General features: G+C 44.4%; 1 protein-coding gene and 1 pseudogene across 2 annotated transcripts in view; both read left to right on the top strand.

Moving 5' to 3' along the window:
• Positions 1-18,322, top strand: part of LOC124723009 (proton myo-inositol cotransporter-like) — a 542,759-nt gene that overhangs the window by 460,122 nt on the left and 64,315 nt on the right. The gene's annotated exons all lie outside the window — the stretch shown is intronic.
• Positions 7,800-7,917, top strand: LOC124723864 (annotated as a pseudogene).

An 18,322-nucleotide genomic window follows, 5' to 3' on the forward strand; every position in this document is an offset into this window, starting at 1 on the left:
TAGGTATCGTAGATGCTTGTGGGATCAAAGACATCAACAGCACAAATGCCGAAAAAAAGAAATACGATTTAATAAAATCTTCTCGGGGAATTTAACGGCCTGATGTGGCTAGAAGCTCGAGAAGATTTTATTTTATTAATTAATTTCGCCGTAAGATCATACATTCATACAGAAATACGATTGGTAGAAAATTGCTGCAGCACTCAAAAGTCCAGCTGGGATAGTGAGAAAGATGATAAATTCATTAAATGAAGAAGTGGGAGCTTTTTATTTCCTTTTATTAAAAAGGAACAGTACAATAAATTTCCTTTGACGTAAACAAGTATATGAATGTCTTATGCTGATTAAAATTAAAAATATACGAAAGACAAAACCATTCAAATTGATTATGTTCGTGGTACATGTTATTACATGGCTGATGCATCACTGTTTCGTTAGAGATTTCTGATATTTTAACCGAATAAATAAAAATAGTTTTGGCACGATCACGCCATCTGCCCTCTGACAAACTATAAAGCAGATTTTATCAAGTAGCCTATGTGACTTGTATATGTATTTCACATTTCATTAATCATACTTTATATGCATTATCTTCTACCATGTGTTTTTAATAAAGTCCTTGCAGTGCTTCACATATATCACTGCAGACACTAGGAACTATTTGAGATACAGTAGCTGTTGAAATCCGAAACAATTTTTGACGTAAATACCTCCAGTAGCTAATAAGCAGAGTGTAAATGCTAGTCTTTAAATATCAGAGTCGTACATCATCATCATTTGTAGCTCTTCTTAATTTCGGTGCTTGCGAAGAAAAACTGCAGAGAAATTCCGCCTTATGCAAGATACCGTTTTCTTATTTTGTTATTAACCAACAATGTTTCCGCACTTTCTATGCAATCTTCACTGGAATTTATTTTTTTCTCTTGCGTGATTCTGTTATTTGTGTAAGTTAGTAGTTCTTTATCAACCGTACATTCTACATCCTTCGTAGTTTTTTTCCGATGTTGATGTCTTGGTCCTCTTGTTTAGGACGTGTTAAAGCATTTACTTCTTTTGTTGCTCTCATTTCTGCCCTTTTTGCACTCACGTTTGATATAATTTATCTACAATGCACATGTTTTCTGCCGCGATTTCGCGTGTTATCGTAACATCGACCATCAGTCTCGCGTTCCGTCAAATTTCGTACATGAGCCTTTCCTAAGGACGACGAATACACGTCTCTGGTGAAGTGCTTGTGCTCTGCCACTGAACTGGTTAATTATGTAGAACTATACACAGCTTGATGAGAGATTCCAACATTGAAAAAACAGTCATGCACCAATATGGTGCGACGGTGAATTCCTTAGTAATGCGAGCAGTTTCATGTCATTTGTATCGAGCTAATATGTTGCTAGATTAGGAATGCCATAATTTCCCAAAATTCTGAAATTAACAATAGAACTGTGGAAAAATGCTGTGGGGCTGCTCAAGCGAAGAAAGGTTGGTTGACAGCTGCTGACTAGACGTCATCAATAATTGCGAGGACTGCGTATGTAACGTAATTATCTGATGCAGTAATTGTACAATTACATTCATTCATCCATTCAGGAATATCTTATAGAGCTCATACTGGGTAATAACTCTAGGATATAAACATTAACTACACTACTGGCCATTAAAATTGCTACACCACGAAGATTACGTGCTATAGACGCGAAATTTAACCGACAGGAAGAAGATGCTGTGATATGATATGCAAATGATTAGCTTTTCAGCCGTTGGCGACACCTACAACGTGCTGACATGAAGAAAGGTTCCAACCGATTTCTCATACACAAACAGCAGTTGACCGGCGTTGCCTCGTGAAACGTTGTTGTTGTGCCTCGTGTAAGGAGGAGAAATGCGTACCATCACGTTTCCGACATTGACAAAGGTCGGATTGTAGCCTATCGCGATTGCGGTTTATCGTATCGCGACATTGCTGCTCGCGTTGGTCGTGATCCAATGATTGTTGGCAGAACATGGACTCGGTGGGTGCAGGAGGATAATACCGAACGCCGTGCTGGATCCCAACGGCCTGGTATAACAAGCAGTCGAGACGACAGATATCTTATCCGCATGGCTGTAACGGATCGTGCAGCCACGTCTCGATCCCTGAGTCAACAGATGGGGACGTTTGCAAGACAACAACCATCTGCACGAACAGTTCGACGACGTTTGCAGCAGCATGGACTATCAGCTGGGAGACCATGACTGCGGTTACCCTTGACGCTGCATCACAGACAGGAGCGCCTGCGATGGTGTACTCAACGACGAACCTGGGTGCACGAATGGCAAAACGTCATTTGTTCGGATGAATCCAGCTTCTGTTTACAACATCATGATGGTCGCATCCGTGTTTGGCGACATCGCGGTGAACGCACATTGGAAGCGTGTATTCGTCATCGCCATAATGGCGTATCACCCCGCGTGATGGTATGGGGTGCCATTGGTTACACGTCTCGGTCACCTCTTGTTCGCATTGACGGCACGTTGAACAGTGGACGTTACATTTCAGATGTGTTATGACCTGTGGCTCTACCCTTCATTCGATCCCTGCGAAACCCTACATTTCAGCAGGATAATGCACGACCGCATGTTGCAGGTCCTGTATGGGCCTTTCTGGGTACAGAAAATGTTCGACTGCTGCCTTGGCCAGCACATTCTCCAGATCTCTCACCAACTGAAAACGTCTGTCAATGGTGGCCGAGCAACTGGCTCGTCACAATACGCCAGTCACTACTCTTGGTGAACTGTGGTATCGTGTTGAAGCTGCATGGGCAGCTGTACGTGTGCACGCCATCCAAGCTCTGTTTGACTCAATGCCCATGCGTATCAAGGCGGTTATTACGGCCAGAGGTGGTTGTTCTGGGTACTGATTTCTCATGATCTATGCACCCAAATTGCGTGAAAATGTAATCACATGTCAGTTCTAGTGTAATATATTTGTCCAATGAATACCCGTTTATCATCTGCATTTCTTCTTGGTGTAGCTATTTTAATGGCCAGTAGTGTAAGATGAAGTAGCTGCCAGAATCTTGGTCTGCACAGTGTAGTGATAGTTAACGCACTATTTGTCCTTTGTGTAACACTTCTCCCTCTCTCGCTAGATCTGAAATGTTTATTTAGCGGTCGTAATTTCATCCAAAGACATCGGAAACTGTTTCAGTTGAGCGTGAAGAAGTTACATAAAGGTGAACAAAGGAAGGTCAAGAGCTGTCAATGCGTACATACTGCCATTCCCACGCCGCTCTTTCTATCTTTTGGTGTGGTTACAGCTTCGTTGATAGCAGTTTGACAGATAATGCTGTGATGAGCCAAAAAATTATGACCACTATCTACCGTGAGAATGATGCTGCTGGTGGAAAAGTGTCGCCTGGCTGGATGAATCACGTTTCTTGTTAACTGGATCGATAGTCGTCGCCGGATATGCCGTCATCCAGGCGAACGGCTGATGGAAACATGAACTGTGCCATGGGTGCAGACCACTGGGAGCAGTATAAATCTATGGGGGTGGTGGTAAGTGAAGGCATTGTGACGGCTGTGGACCAAGTGAAAATTGCTGACCGCCTGTATCCCATCATGCTTGATGTCTGCCCCGACGGTGGTGGCCTCTTCCAGTAAGATAACTGACCGTGTCACAAGGCCATAATTGCGCTACAGTGGCTTCAGGAGCTAGATCGTGAACACACATTCATGTCCTGGCCACAAGACCTGCCTGATCTGAGCGAGGTGGAACACATCTGGGACACTATCGGGCGACAGCTCTGCACACAAATCACCAGTCTGCAATTATAGGAATAGCGTGGACTGTACATAGAAATCTGCAGCCGAGAGCACCAAACTCGATTAAAACTTTACTCTGGTGAATTCTGCATTTAACCATGTTAATCGCAAAATTATTGTGCACTGACCTCGATCGAAGTTAAACGAGGGAGGTGACCGCAGTGAAATTTGATCGTGGCTAACGCCTGGTTCTCTAGAGATGACCAGGGTTTCATAAGCGTACGGTATTAAGATCGCGGCGCGTTTCAATGTATTAAGACGGACTCAAGGCATTGTATATCTGCAAGTAAGATGAACACAAAAAGCTTATTAATTTATGAATTGGACTAACTAGCTGTAGAATTAAATTGTGCCTCCACATGTGATCACATTTCCTGTTTTTCTCGAACAAAGGGACCATACTACAGTCGTATTTTTGTAGTTTTATTTATATTTATGGTATGAGAGGTTCAGAACTTAAATATACTTCTCCTGAAGCAGTTTGATGCAATTTTCAAATATTCTCGAGGAAATAGATATTCTCGAGAAAATAAACTTCTAAATTTTCCGACCATGTTTAATATGCTAAAATGTGGAAGATTGTTTTCGACAAGTAATATGGCTCTGTGGTAGAATGTTTGCTCTCTGTATGGCGGCCTGGATTCGATCCCAGACGGATTCAAATTTTTAAAAGAAGATGCATGTTCTATGAGCATATAGGTGAAGTGTAAAATACAAAAATATAAACACAAATTTAATTTGTCGTTTCTTAACTATGCGGTCTTCATTAACAATCCTTTATACAAGTTTGGTAATAAGTAATTTTTGTTTGCTATGAGAACTGGACATTTTATGCAGTACACAAGGTGATTCAGCTGCGCCTACCGCAGTTTCATGCAACCCGCAATGATATAACTCGTTTTCATAAACCACGCGCGAGATTTTGACATTCTCTCGCTCGCTTCGCCCAAATTATTAACCGTACAGGAAAAAATGTGCAGGACATTTTTGTAGGAAAATTATTGCAGTTAAATTTTACACTGGGCCAAGTTTTCTCTGGAGGCCTCAGTTTTTGAGTTATTCAAGAAAAACGCATCAAATAGTTCAAATGGCTCTGAAAATTATGGGACTTAATATCTGTGGTCATCAGTTCCCTAGAACTTAGAACTACTTAGACCTAACCAACCTAAGGACATCACTCATATCCATGCCCGAGGCAAGATTCGAACCTGCGACCGTAGCAATCGCGCGGTTCCGGACTGAGCACCTAGAACCGCTCGGCCACCACGGCCGGTCAAAATCGTATCAAAATGACCTTCAAACGCACCTGCACGCACACTCGCCACTCGCCACTCACCACTCACCACTCACCAGTCATAATTTCTAGTACGTTGTTTGTGGCACTCCATCCCACAATTATACAAAAATTCCTGACTGTACCCGCAAATATTTGTAGAGTGGTAGGAGGGAGTTGCCCCTGAACAACATACTAGAAACTCTAACCAACGGGGGCTGAGTGTGTGATTGGCGGTGCGTTTGAAGGTAACTTTTGTACGTTTTTCGTGAATAATTCGAAAACTACGGCCTCTAGTGAAAACGTATTCCAGTACAAAATTTTAACTGCATTAAATTTCCTACAAAAAGGTCCTTTTCCTTTTTTTCTGTAGGACTAATAGTTTGCGCGTAGAAAGCGAAAGAATATGAAAATGTCGCGTGGTTTGTGAGGGCCAGCTACAATTTTGCCTCTGGAAACCTACCAGGCAACTGTCGAATCCATGCCACGCAGAATAGCTGCTGTATTGAGTTACAAAGGTGGGTCAACACGCTATTAAGCAGGTAATGATTACGTGTGTGTGTGTGTGTGTGTGTGTGTGTGTGTGTGTGTGTGTGTTTATGCACTACGCTGTAGTCAGTAATTAACCAGAAGCGATTTCAATTACGCTACTTCAGTCCTCAGTCACTCGCCATTGCCTTAACTAAACTATTTTTACTCTGGTTAGTGTTTTATGGGATGTCTTTCATGGAAACACTAAATTTTAAATCAGAAACCATTTAGGACAATTGCTGTTTCTTAGCATGGATACACGATTTTTGTTCTTAAACAACTGAGCCACTCGAATCCGACGCAACTTCTTCCTATTGACCACCACGCTCACGTCGAGATGTAACCGAAAACTTGGCGAAATTTCAGTTCGCTGGTATTTATGTTCCCTAATCATACCGTCATCTTTGGACGAGATAATCGCATCACTAAAACCCTAAACATGATAGGTATGTAATACATAATTATAGATTCGAAGGTCAATCATAGGCATTTATTTCCAACGCCATTTATTAACAACGTCACTGCGTGGTGGGACAGTAACACATACGGGAAAACTGTTTCTGCCAGCCATAGTTGTGAGGTCATAATAAAGCAAGTTTCCCGTCTTGGTTCCACAAGAAGTAGCGTGGGCAGACGTTACTCAAATAATAATGTTAATTATTTAAAATTATATACATACAGTGCATAGAATTGTAACCATTTATCGGTTCTAAAAATGGTTCAAATGGCTCTGAGCACTATGCGACTTAACTTCTGAGGTCATCAGTCGCCTAGAACTTAGAACTAATTGAACCTAACTAACCTAAGGACATGGAATGAACAGGCAGCCACACAATTCAGCTGTGTTTAATTTACCAGAAGTTTCCGGTTGAGACGACATGTCAGTTTGACATCCGGCGGAGCAACTTCGAATTCCACCATTAGATCGGCTACTAAACAGCTGCTAGTATCGATGTTTTTGTGTAATCGATTTCCACGTTCAAACTGCAGGCATGCCGCATATGATGTTATAAACTGTTACAGGTCCTAAATCTTTCTTTATTCTTTTTTTAAGTAGAGTGTCAGGTATTGCATCCTTCCCTCACCGAATAATTCATTAAAACTACAGTCTTCCACAATATATACACATACAGCTAATAAAGTGTAATACTTATGTTTTCTAATTTTGGGAGTCATAACCAGAAAAGACGTCATGATCAACAAGATCTAAGCTATTATTGTATATATATATATATATATATATATATATATATATATATATATATATATATATATATATATTGGACATTTGTAGTAAGTTCCTATGGGACCAAACTGCTGAGGTCATCGGTCCCTAGGCTTACACCGCCCCCCGCCCGCCCCCCCCCCCCCCCCCCCCCACACACACACACGCACGCACACGCGCGCGCGAGGGAGGATTCAAACCTCCGGCGGGGGCACCCCACGAACCGTATCAAGGCGCCCTGGACCACGAGGTTACCCTGTGCGACTAGTATTACTTACCCAGTAGACAAGTTGCAGAATGTACTTAGGGTTCTATATACAAAAACTTTTAGTAGGTAATGGTCTAAGTCTGCTCGACGCATATTGCCTCCTTTATGTACCTTATTCTTAACACTATCGAAGAAAAACTTCTGGGAATGTAATCTATCCTATACTGGTTTCCTTACGATGAATAGACAGTCATCGAGCCCAGAGATTGTCCACACTAGAACTGTCAGCATCGCTGTTTGGTAGCTCATGTAATCGATAACAAAACTACAGATATACAAAGCATATCATTATAACCGATATCATGTACCGGCAACACTTAAGCAATTATGGACAGCTGCAGAGACAGCATGGCTCAATATTTCTGCAGGAGACTTCCAACGACTTGAGTTCGTGCGACGTCGAGCTGCTGCACTAGGCCGGGCAAAAGGAGCTCCGACGCGATATTAGGAGGGACCCCATGACTTTTGTCACCTCAGTGTATAACGTTGACTGTTTTGGAGGAGAGTGAACGCACTTTGACGATGGCTGGTCGAATTCACAGTTAATCCAGATGCCGCTTCGTATCTCATTCCCAGGTCTGGTGGAGTAAGTTAATCTGAGCTGAATCGCCATCGTCGCCTGATAGTTCTGTCTATCATCCTTCGACGTCTTCTCTCCATCTTGTGTGTAGCATTTTATGGTCATGTGTTGTTATTTAGCCAACGGCCTTGCCTCAGTGGTAACACTGGTTCCCGTCAAATCACCGAAGTTAAGCGCTGTCGGGCTGGGCTAGCACTTGGATGGGTGGCCATCCGGTCTGCCGAGCGCTGTTGGCAAGCGAAGTGCACTCAGCCCTTGTGAAGCAAACTGAGGAGCTACTTGATTGAGAAGTAACGGCTCCGGTCTCGGAAAGTGACATACGGCTGGGAGAGCGGTGTGCTGACCACGTGCCCCTCCATATCCGCATCCAGTCACGCCTATGGGCTGAGGATGACACGGCGGCCGGTCGGTACCGTTGAGCCTTCCAAGGCCTGTTCGGACGGAGAGAGGCGAGAGAGTTATTATTTAAATAGATAATTACTCTATTTCTATATAGTGGCCTGGGTGTCCTTAAAGTGAATTTCCTGCATTAATATGCTGTCATGAGTGCAGAAAAAAATTGCATTCACCCTACCCGTAGGCCTTGGGGCTATTCACGTTGCAGGACACTCGTGAAAAGAACATAATTACATCCGCACTTAGAAGATATAGATAACAGAAAGTGCTGCCGTCTTCAGTCTTTACCTAGGTGTTCTGTGCTAATCATCGACTAAACTGGGACCTGTGTGGGCCTAGTGCAAAAATATTATCTATCTGCTTATAATCTTAATGATTTAATGTGGAAATCTATTCCGAAAACTCTTGTTGGTGTGTGCTCGTATAAAAAAAAATTATTCTGGAATTTTTAGTACTACTACAGACGGCATATAAGCACTGGACTGAGGACCTAAGTCTACATTATGTGTATTATGTTATCAATATACATGTCTTAGTTCTACTTACGATATCAGTCATTCATCCATGCTAGGGTAGCCGTATTGCGTTCTTCCAGGGTAGCCGTATTGCGTTCTTCCATATAACTGTGAGGCTTGGGAGCTGCATCTCTCAAATTCAGGCAACCCGCTAGAAACGTTGTTGCCAAACGTGTTCTTCGTTTGGTTTCCTAAAACCGAACGCGAGAACGATACAAAAAGTGGGCATGGGACGGTAATAAGGATCGAATCCAAGCCACAGGTTGAGCAATCTCGTGCGCTATCATCTACGCTGTGAGAACAACTGACACTAATTGTATCTGGCTGGCTTGAATTTGCACACAACAGACTGACTGGCTATCATCAGTTCTGATTAACTCTGAAACGGCGCGACGTATCGAATTTTTTGCTTAATAATTGTTTCTCAGCACAACCTATCCTGGAACACCCTTGAAAGCTTTTCAGACTGTTTATGACCAGTGTATTGTAGTAAAGTAGTATAGATTGTCTGCCAGTCTAATTTCAGTCGATTCTTTTACGATACAGTCCCAATAGCGAGACATAGTAACAACTGTATGTACCTCAACATACATCACTCCGTGTCCCTTGGTTAGACAGTGCTGCGCTACTGCATATTTCTCATGTTTTAGTAATAGTGTGTGGCGATGTTTCTCAACAATCTGTCGGAAATAGTGTGGATTGTCTGGTCAATAAACGTTTTCCCACGATGGGAAGGGTTTTTGTAAAACCTGGCATACATCATCGTCAACCGAGACGAGAAGAGATCTAATCGTGACTGCCGGGTGAAACACCCTTCCAGTATTATATCTCTTTAAAATCCTCCCTACCACTTAAGGTACACTACCATCGTGTAATAGGAAAGCAACGGATCTACGTACTTCTTCTACTGGTTCCGGTGGAGGTCCAAACTTCGAATCACGACGAATGTCATTGTAGCGATTTTGAACCCAAGATTTAGGTCTTTAGTTCATGTTCAAGGTTTCCGCTTCCGAGACGGCAAAAGCCGTCCTTGCCCACGTTCTTAGGACCTCCGTGCGTTGGTACAATGGGCGACAACTTACCGCATGTAAATACCACTCCAGATGCGTTGGTGTCCTATGAACAATGTGTCAGAGTCCCATTATCCTTCCTTCAGACCAGTTCGTCCAAAAAAGGAAGCCTTCTACCCATTTCGACCTTTACTGTGAACTTGATGTTGGAGTGTAGGCAATTAAAATGGTTCATGAAGTGGCTAAGACAGTCTAGTCCATGTGGCCACACCACAAACGTATCATCGACGTAGCTCATAAAACAGGCGAGTTCTGAAAAAAACCGCCTTCAGCGCCTTATCTTAAAAAATCTTACATACATTGGCGACTATGGAGGATAATAGACTCTCTATAGCCACTCCGTCAATTTGTTCAAAACGCATATCATTGAATGAAAAATAGGTAGATGGTACCAAATGATGGCAAGATTGAGCAAATATTGTTCTCACATGAAGATGGCGGCCAGATGTATCGCTGAAAAATTGTCAAGGTGCTTGTGTGATCTAGCTGCAGAACCAACAAGATTACTCAGTTAATATGCCGGCAAGGTTTACGCAGTCACAAGCAACGTGGATGTTTGAAAGAGTGCGGCAAAATTTTATGCATACATTGAGACTGGCGGTCGTCACATTGAACACTGCCTATGGGCTTCAATGGTAGGTATAGAATGTGAGTTGTTTATGTCAGTGAAACACTAAACATTCATTTCTGGCATTAGTTTCCGTCTGAAAGCAATCGGATTAATATCCTCCACCAAGACAAAGCGAACCAAAAACATTAAAATGACTGTCAATACTAGTAGTGTGACCTAAGCGGCGGGTGACTCAGTAGTTAACGCGCTGGACTCTCCCATTAAGGGTTAGTGTTTCCATGGTTTTCTTTAAATCGATTACGTCTAATACAGGGATGATTACTCTGAAAGGGGGACAGCAGATTTTTCTTCCCTTATCTTCCTTTCTTTCTTTCTTCCTTCCTTCCTTCCTACCGGTACTTCGAAATAAATTGCAGCTTCCCCAATTGTGCTATGTACCTGCGTGTTCGAATTTACATGAGTACATTGATAACAAAGCATAATCGTTGTAAGTTGTCTGCTTAAGAATGAAGACAATTGTCTCTCTAATGTTCATGTCAATGCAATTTAATTTTCCTCGACTAACTTCATTTAAGCTGATCTTCAAAATGTTGCTGATGACGTGATTCATTTTTAGTATTGACTTATCATGAAATAAGGCGACCTTCCAATGCACGCAGTTCTTCACCGCATGTGGAGTAAGGCGGGAGATGAACATTAAGATCCTCGAAGGATGTGGCTGCTTAAGCGATCTAATTTAACAGCGTCACTGTCTGATCGTACACGACGCGGCCGGTGTCTACGTTAAGACGTCAGTTCTGTTGTAGCTCCTTGTTAAATATGACAATTGAAGCTTCCCGAATTCCACGCTTCTTGAGTTGAACGTTTTTAAGGGCCGTCCTTTACGGCCACTGTGGGCGCCATTAAATCTGGCATACCGCCCAGAGGCGGCCACAGCACTGCTGACCAGTTTGCTGTAATTGATGTAAATTGTACTTTTCCTGTCTCCAGACAAACTTCTCCACGCGGACTACTCCTTAGAAGAGAAATTATTGAGATGCCTCTGTACAAAACGATTTTAGGTGCCATAAAATGAGTTCTTACAGGATCTGAAATGGAAATGATGCGCAGAAGTTGTCATGATCCTCATTTCGAGTATACCAAACATGACATCTGAACTACTCAGGAGACGCGGTGGAATGAAAGTAAGTTCTCTGTTGGAATATGACATAAGCTTCATTCCATGATATAAATACGGGTCCCTGTCTAGTTGCAAAATACGCCAAGTATTATAATGCTTTCAGAACCTTTTTTCTTATTAATAAACGCTTTTACATTGCAAGAGTGGCGGTTCAAAATTAAGAGCCGATCAGTTATAAAGGAACGATTAACTAAAATGATAATTTTAATAACGGTTTCTTTAATTTACGTATTTAATATTACCACCCAATCACATGCCATTCCAAACAATTTTTGAATTTTGTAATAACCATCTTCCAACTTTCCAGGTAAAATACCGCTGCCTTCTATTTTACCCAGCTTTGCGTATGATTTTATTCTCCACTTTCCTCAAAAGAAAGACAGTTTTCTTGTTGTCGCAAGAGATGGCAGTCATATAGCATTACTCTTTCGTCCGAATTTTTAAGTTGTTTGCCTATTGCAGCAACGTGTGTGGACGTACACGCAGCTTCTTATAGCTCAGAGATTGTAACAGTTCACATAAAGTTGTCCTAGAAACGTCTGGAAATTCCAGAGAAAGATGACGTTTACCAGTTCTCTGTTCATTTTGAACATTTTAAAGACTTTTCTGCATTTAGGGAGCCATTGGCTAAGTTTTTCTTTCACTAATTGCATTGTGTCCTTTGGTGATTATATATCCAATCACTGATAGTACTTGGAACCCATTTTAACGGACTGTCTTGCGAAGGCAGACAGCAGTGATCTGTTACAATCCCAACAAGCCAATTCACTGTATTACGTGTGTGCGAAATAGTCAGCCTCGTCAAACGCTTGATACACTGATGTGACAAAAGTCATGGGACAACTCCTGATATCGTGGCGGACCACCTTTTGTCTGACGTAGTGCAGCGTGGACTCAACAAGTCGTTGGAAGTCTCCTGCAGAATTATTGAGCTATGCTGTCTCTGTAGCCGTCCATAATTGCGAAAATGTTGCCGGTGCAGGATGTTATGCACGAACTGACCTCTCGATTAAGTCCAATAAATGTTCGATGAGATTAATGTCGGACGATCTGGGTGGCCAAATCATTCGCTCGATTGTCCAAAACGTTCTCCAAACCAACTGCGAGCAATTGTGACCCGTTGACATGGCAAATTCTATCGTTGTTTGGGAACATGAAGTCCATGAATGGCAACAGGTAGTCTTAGAGTTGCCGAACATAACCATTTCCAATCAGTGATCGGTTCAGTTGGACCAGAGGACAGAGTCGATTCCATGTAAAAACAGCCCACAAAGTTATGGAGCGATCACCTGCTTGCACAGTGCCATGTTGATAACTTGGGTCCATGGCTTCGTGGGGTCCGTGCCACACTCGAATCCTACCAACTGAAGTCGGAACTCGTCTGATCAGGCGACGGTTTCCCAGTCCTGTATAGTCCAACCGACATGCTCGCGACCCGAGGAGAGGCACTGTAGTCGATGTCCTGGTGTTAGCAAAGGCATTCGCGTCGGTCGTCTGTTGCCATAGCCGAGCAACGCCAGATTCCGCCACACTGTACGAACGGATACGTTCGTCGTAGGTCCCACATTTATTTCTGCGGTTAATTTGCGCAATATTGCTTGTCTATTAGTACCGACAACTCTACGTAAACGCCACTGCTCTCGATCGTTAAGAGAAGGTCTTTGGCCACTGCGTTGTCTGTCGTGGTGAGAGGTGCTGCCTGAAATTTGTTTTCTCGGTGATCTCTTGATGCAATCGATCTCTGAATATTGAATTCCCTAAAGATTTCCGGAGTGGAATGTCCCGTGCGTCTAAATCCAACTACCATTCCACGTTCAAAGTCTGTTAATTCTCGTCGTGCGGCGGTAATCACGTCGGAAACCTTTTGACATGAATCACCTGAGTACAGATAACAAAAAATTGTTCAAATGGCTCTGAGGTCAGCAGTCCCCCAGAACTTAGAACTACTTAAACCTAACTAACCTAAGGACATCGCAAACATCCATGCCCGAGGCAGGATTCGAACCTGCGACCGTAGCGGTCGCGCGGTTCCAGGCTGAAGCGCCTATAACCGGTCGGCCACACCGGCCGGCTACAAATAACAGCTCTGCCAATGTACTATCTTTTTATACCTTGTGTTTTAGTCATCTGTATACGTGCATATCGCTATCCCATTACTTTTCATCACCTCAGTGTATATTTGATAGGACCCTAAATTTAAACTCAGTGTTATATTTGATTTGAAAATATTTTCACAAGCTGCGGTACCTCCTTTCTGGTGGAATGACTGTAACTGATCGGCTGTCGGACCCCATACGTCTAATAGGCGCTGTTCATGCATGGTTGTTTAAATCTTTGGGCGAGTTTAGTGACATCTCTGAACAGTCAAAGGGACAATATCCACACATCTTCAGGAATTCTGGGAACCGAGGTGATGCTTTTGATGTGTGTATAACAGAGGCGGTCAGTGATTAAAGTAAAACATTGTCAAACAAAGCAAAGTAGGCATTGGGCACGAAGTCGCTCTGCCAGTTAAGCAGTTTTGTTGGTGCTTTCTTTTTCGCTTTATGTACAGAACTAATTGAATTTGTAGAATTTGTCTTAGCTTAAAATTTTTTTACCTTCAATGATGAAATTTGTTATCAATGTTCGTTGATAGTTTCACCTAGTATAGAGTGTCTTACGTTTTTACTTCGTTTTTGTACGTTGTGCGCATAACTGTAGTATTTTCTTGTTCCTTCTCTGTTCATTTAATATACTGCATTAACTAGATAATGTTGTTCGTGCACTGGTACGGAATTTTGTCATTCTTTTCTTGTAACGGCGTGCCGCAGGGTATGAGGGGCCCTCTGGCGGTCACGTTCCTCTAACCACTTCTCGCCTTTGCGTAATTCTGGCGTTAGCTCTAACAGAGGGCGCTGATTATGCGCAGCAGTATGTTTTCTTCCATTGTGGCTTCTTTAACTATTTGTTTTATAGTTTTTGTATTATTATGTGCGCTATGAAAGCTGTTTATTACTATGTCATTATCTAGAATATTGGCACCTGTGCATATGTCAAATACTGTCTCTTAACTCTTCCTCATTTTAACAGTCTTAACTTTTGTCGTGTACTATTTCATCGCTTTTTTATTACTGTAATGCCTCTTATACCTTATAAGCCCATTACAGATTTTACCGATTGTATCCTCCCTTTATTTTACGCTGTTCATTTGTCATTAAAGACTTGTGTAAGCCTACAGTAGCGACATTTGGTGAACGTACAACACAAACATTTTGTGGCTACTGTACGGCAGTTTGTTTTGAACAGTAGTGCTGCTGAAAACATGTCTCGTGCATATGCTGTTATTTATATATTTTTGATGATGGTGGTGCGGATTTTGCATTTAACCTTTGACGATGCCACTATGGCTGCAGCACATTAGGATATTGTTCTATAAACGGGTAGGCCTATGCCTCTTCATACTTAAAGCGCACAAATGCATATGTATGTCAGTAGTACTTTTCATTATGGTCTGTTTATTGTTTTAAGCTGTAGACAATCTGCTGATGTATTTATGTTTCCCATAGTTTGCTGCAGATCTGAAGATGGTCATTATAGACCGAAACCGGCAATCTGCTGACAAAATTTTGTGACCATAGATGTAATGTAAAGGAAATTTTATAAATATTTTGTTCCCCACCACGAGACTGAATGCCGCTTGGTGACGTTGCGGACATGTGACACGGTAAGCAAAGTACGCAAGCGGAGCAGCGACTACTGGGGAATCGTTCAAGCGGTGATACGGGCCATAAATGGGGAAATGCACTGGGACTTAACGTCTGAGGTCATCCGTCCCCTAGACTTAGAACTACTTAAACATAACTAACCTTAGGACATCACACACATCCATGCCCGAGGCAGGATTTGAACCTGCGACCCTAGCAGCAGCACGGTTCCTGAGTGAAGTGCCTAGAACCGCTCGGTCACATCGGCCGGCACGGCGCATGGAGAAGAGCTTCCCGGAAACTCAGAGCAAGTCAACTGTTCAATTGCTGCTGTCGTGATCGTTTGTGAAATTTGGCTGAACTACAATGAAACCACGAGTAGACGACATGGTGGTGGACGTCAGAACGTGGAGGTCGGAGGCTCGCCCACTCTGGAAAACAGCGTAGAAGGCGTTCTGTGACAAATCTGACGGCAGAGTACACTGCGTCCGTAGGCACCAGTGTTTCGGAGCTCACTGTTCAACGCACATTGTTGAACGTGGCACTCCACAGCAGATGACATCTACATGTCCCATGTTGACGCAATGATGTCATAAATTACGTATATGGTGGACTCGGATTCATCGAGACTGGACCGTGGACCAGTGTTGCCTGCACTGATGAATCACGTTGCTTCTTACACCTGGTCGTTGTTTGTGTCCGGGTACACGGTCATCCAAGCAAACGGCTTCTCGTAACATGCACCACGCTACGGGTACAGGCTGGAGGGAGGAGGTTCTGTGATGTGGGCAACATTGACCTGCGCTATAGTGAGAGATGTGGCAGGATTCGAAGGACGACTACAACTGTGGACCCCCCAGGGGGTCCACAACTCTTTTGTGGATACGTGCGTGGCGAGCACGGGGCCCCGAGCCATTGCAGCCTTCTTTCTCTCCAGGGCTGCATTTCCTTTCCCTTCCCATCCTTTCCCCTCCTTGCTCCTTTCCCCTCGCCCTCACCTCTCCCTCTCTTGGTGTCCCTGCTTATGTTGGCCCCGCTATCCTCCTAGTTCTGTTGGTTTTCCAATTCGGCTTTGTTGCATAATCGTCTCCTCCTTTTGGCATTCCTTGGTCCCCCTCTGGGGTTTGACCTCCATTCCAAAATTTCTCTTCCGTAGTGTGAGCCATTTGGGGAAGAGCACCTTACCTAGTGTCTCCGACGTGTGCCCTCCTAGTACATTCCACCTTTTCTTCCATGTCGTTGTCTGATACTAGGGTGCATAGCCAGCACGGTAGCCAGCCCGTGTGGTGGTGTCGCTATGTACCCTTTTGGTTGAGCCCCCTGAACACACAGGGATCACACTTCTGATACCTGAGCTGTGACCTCCTCATGCATGCCTTGGAGTGGTTGCTCGTCATCCTGGAGCATCAGAACTCCCGGCAATGGCCGCCGTGCCAGACGGCCCTTGCTGTGGCTGTGTGGCACCCGTGAGGAGAGCCCCTGATCGGAGTGGGTGGTATCAGGGCAGTCGCTATGCAAATGAAACGCATACGGGTCCAGAACTCTGGCCGTTCTTCTGCGGCCGTCTCTCTGCATGGAACTGGTTCCTCAAGTGCTGCTTCTCTTGCCCCTTTGGCCTTCCCTTCCATGGCTACCCCCTGGGAAGAGGGTCAGGCCCGTCGTCTAGGGGCAAAACCTTTCCCCCGTTATCTAGTTTGCACCAGGACTGATGGAGATACTTTCACCAGTGTCAAACCTTTATTCTTTGTGGAACACATTGAAGACAAGTTTGGCGAAGTAGACTCCCTGGGCAAGATGCAGTCGGGTTCGTTGCTGATAAAAACCGCTTCAGCTGCCCAATCTGCGGCCCTTCGTGCCTGTACCCATCTTGGCACAATCCCTGTGTCCATTACCCCCCACCAGTCTCTAAATATGGTACAAGGTGTGATTTTTCACAGGGACCTCATCCTTCAAACTGAGAGGAACTTCGGGACAATCTCGGACGGCGGGGTGTTCACTTTGTTCAGCGCGTTCAGAAGGGTCCTAAAGACAATCGTATTGATACTGGTGCCTTTATCCTGGCCTTTGAAGGGGATACCCTTCCTGAGAAAGTTAAGATTATGGTCAATCGCTGTGATGTGAAGCCGTATATCCCACCTCCTATGAGGTGTTTTAAGTGCTTGCGGTTTGGTCACATGTCTTCCCGCTGTTCCCAGGCCCCTCTCTGTGGTGACTGTGGACGTCCACTCCATGAGGGGAGTCCCTGTGTTCCCCCTCCTGTATGTGTAAATTGTCATGGTAGTCATTCTCCACGTTCACCAGGTTGCCCAGTATATAAGAAGGAAAAAAAGATACAGGAGTATAAGTCCCTCGATCGTTTAACCTACACAGAGGCCCGTAAGAAATATGCACGACTGCACCCTGTGTCCATGACATCTAGTTACGCCTTGGTTACATCTTCACCCCTTCCTCCCCCTTCCTTACCCCCATCCCAGACCCCTCTCCTCCCCCCCTCCCCTGCGGCTCCCACACCTTCTCCTATGGGCGCTGCTCCCCCTCCCCAGCCGGAGAAGTGTCCCACTCCTTTGGCGTCTGCCGGTCAAGGGCGCTTCTCCCGGGATGCCCCTTCCCGGCACCTTCCAGGCCAAAGGTCTGCTGCCGCGCGACGACCGCGAGAGCCGCGGTCTGTCGGCCCCCAGGTCGCCCGGTCTCTTTCTGTTCCTGATCTTGCTGCAGCTGGCTCCTTTATGCCACACAGCCCTCCTCGATCTCAGCCTGAAAAGAAGACGAAACATAAGTCCCGGGACAAAGAGCCTCTGGTGTCACCGGAGGTCCCTCCCCCAACTTCACAACCGGATTCTGACCTGTCGTTCATGGATGTCGCCCCCTCCTTGTCGGTGACGGGTGGGGACCCGGCGGTATGACTGGATTTAGCGTGTTCAGCCCCCATTTAAACCATCGTTCTGTGGTTCTCCAATGGAATTGTAATGGATACTATCGTCACCTTCCGGAATTGAAATCCCTTCTTTCGTCCTACTGTGCAGCTTGTGTGGTTCTCTAGGAATCTCATTTTACTGATGCTCACTCACCGACCCTCCGTGGGTTCCGTGTTTTCTGTCGAAATCGGGTCGGACCCCTTCGGGCTTCTGGTGGCGTTTGTACGTTGGTCCGTACAGACATTGCTAGCACGTGGATTCCTCTCCAAACTACATTGGAAGCGGTTGCTGTTAGGGTCCACTTAGAC

Source organism: Schistocerca piceifrons, chromosome X (assembly GCF_021461385.2).
Source record: "Schistocerca piceifrons isolate TAMUIC-IGC-003096 chromosome X, iqSchPice1.1, whole genome shotgun sequence".
In the NCBI taxonomy this organism is placed as follows: domain Eukaryota; kingdom Metazoa; phylum Arthropoda; class Insecta; order Orthoptera; family Acrididae; genus Schistocerca; species Schistocerca piceifrons.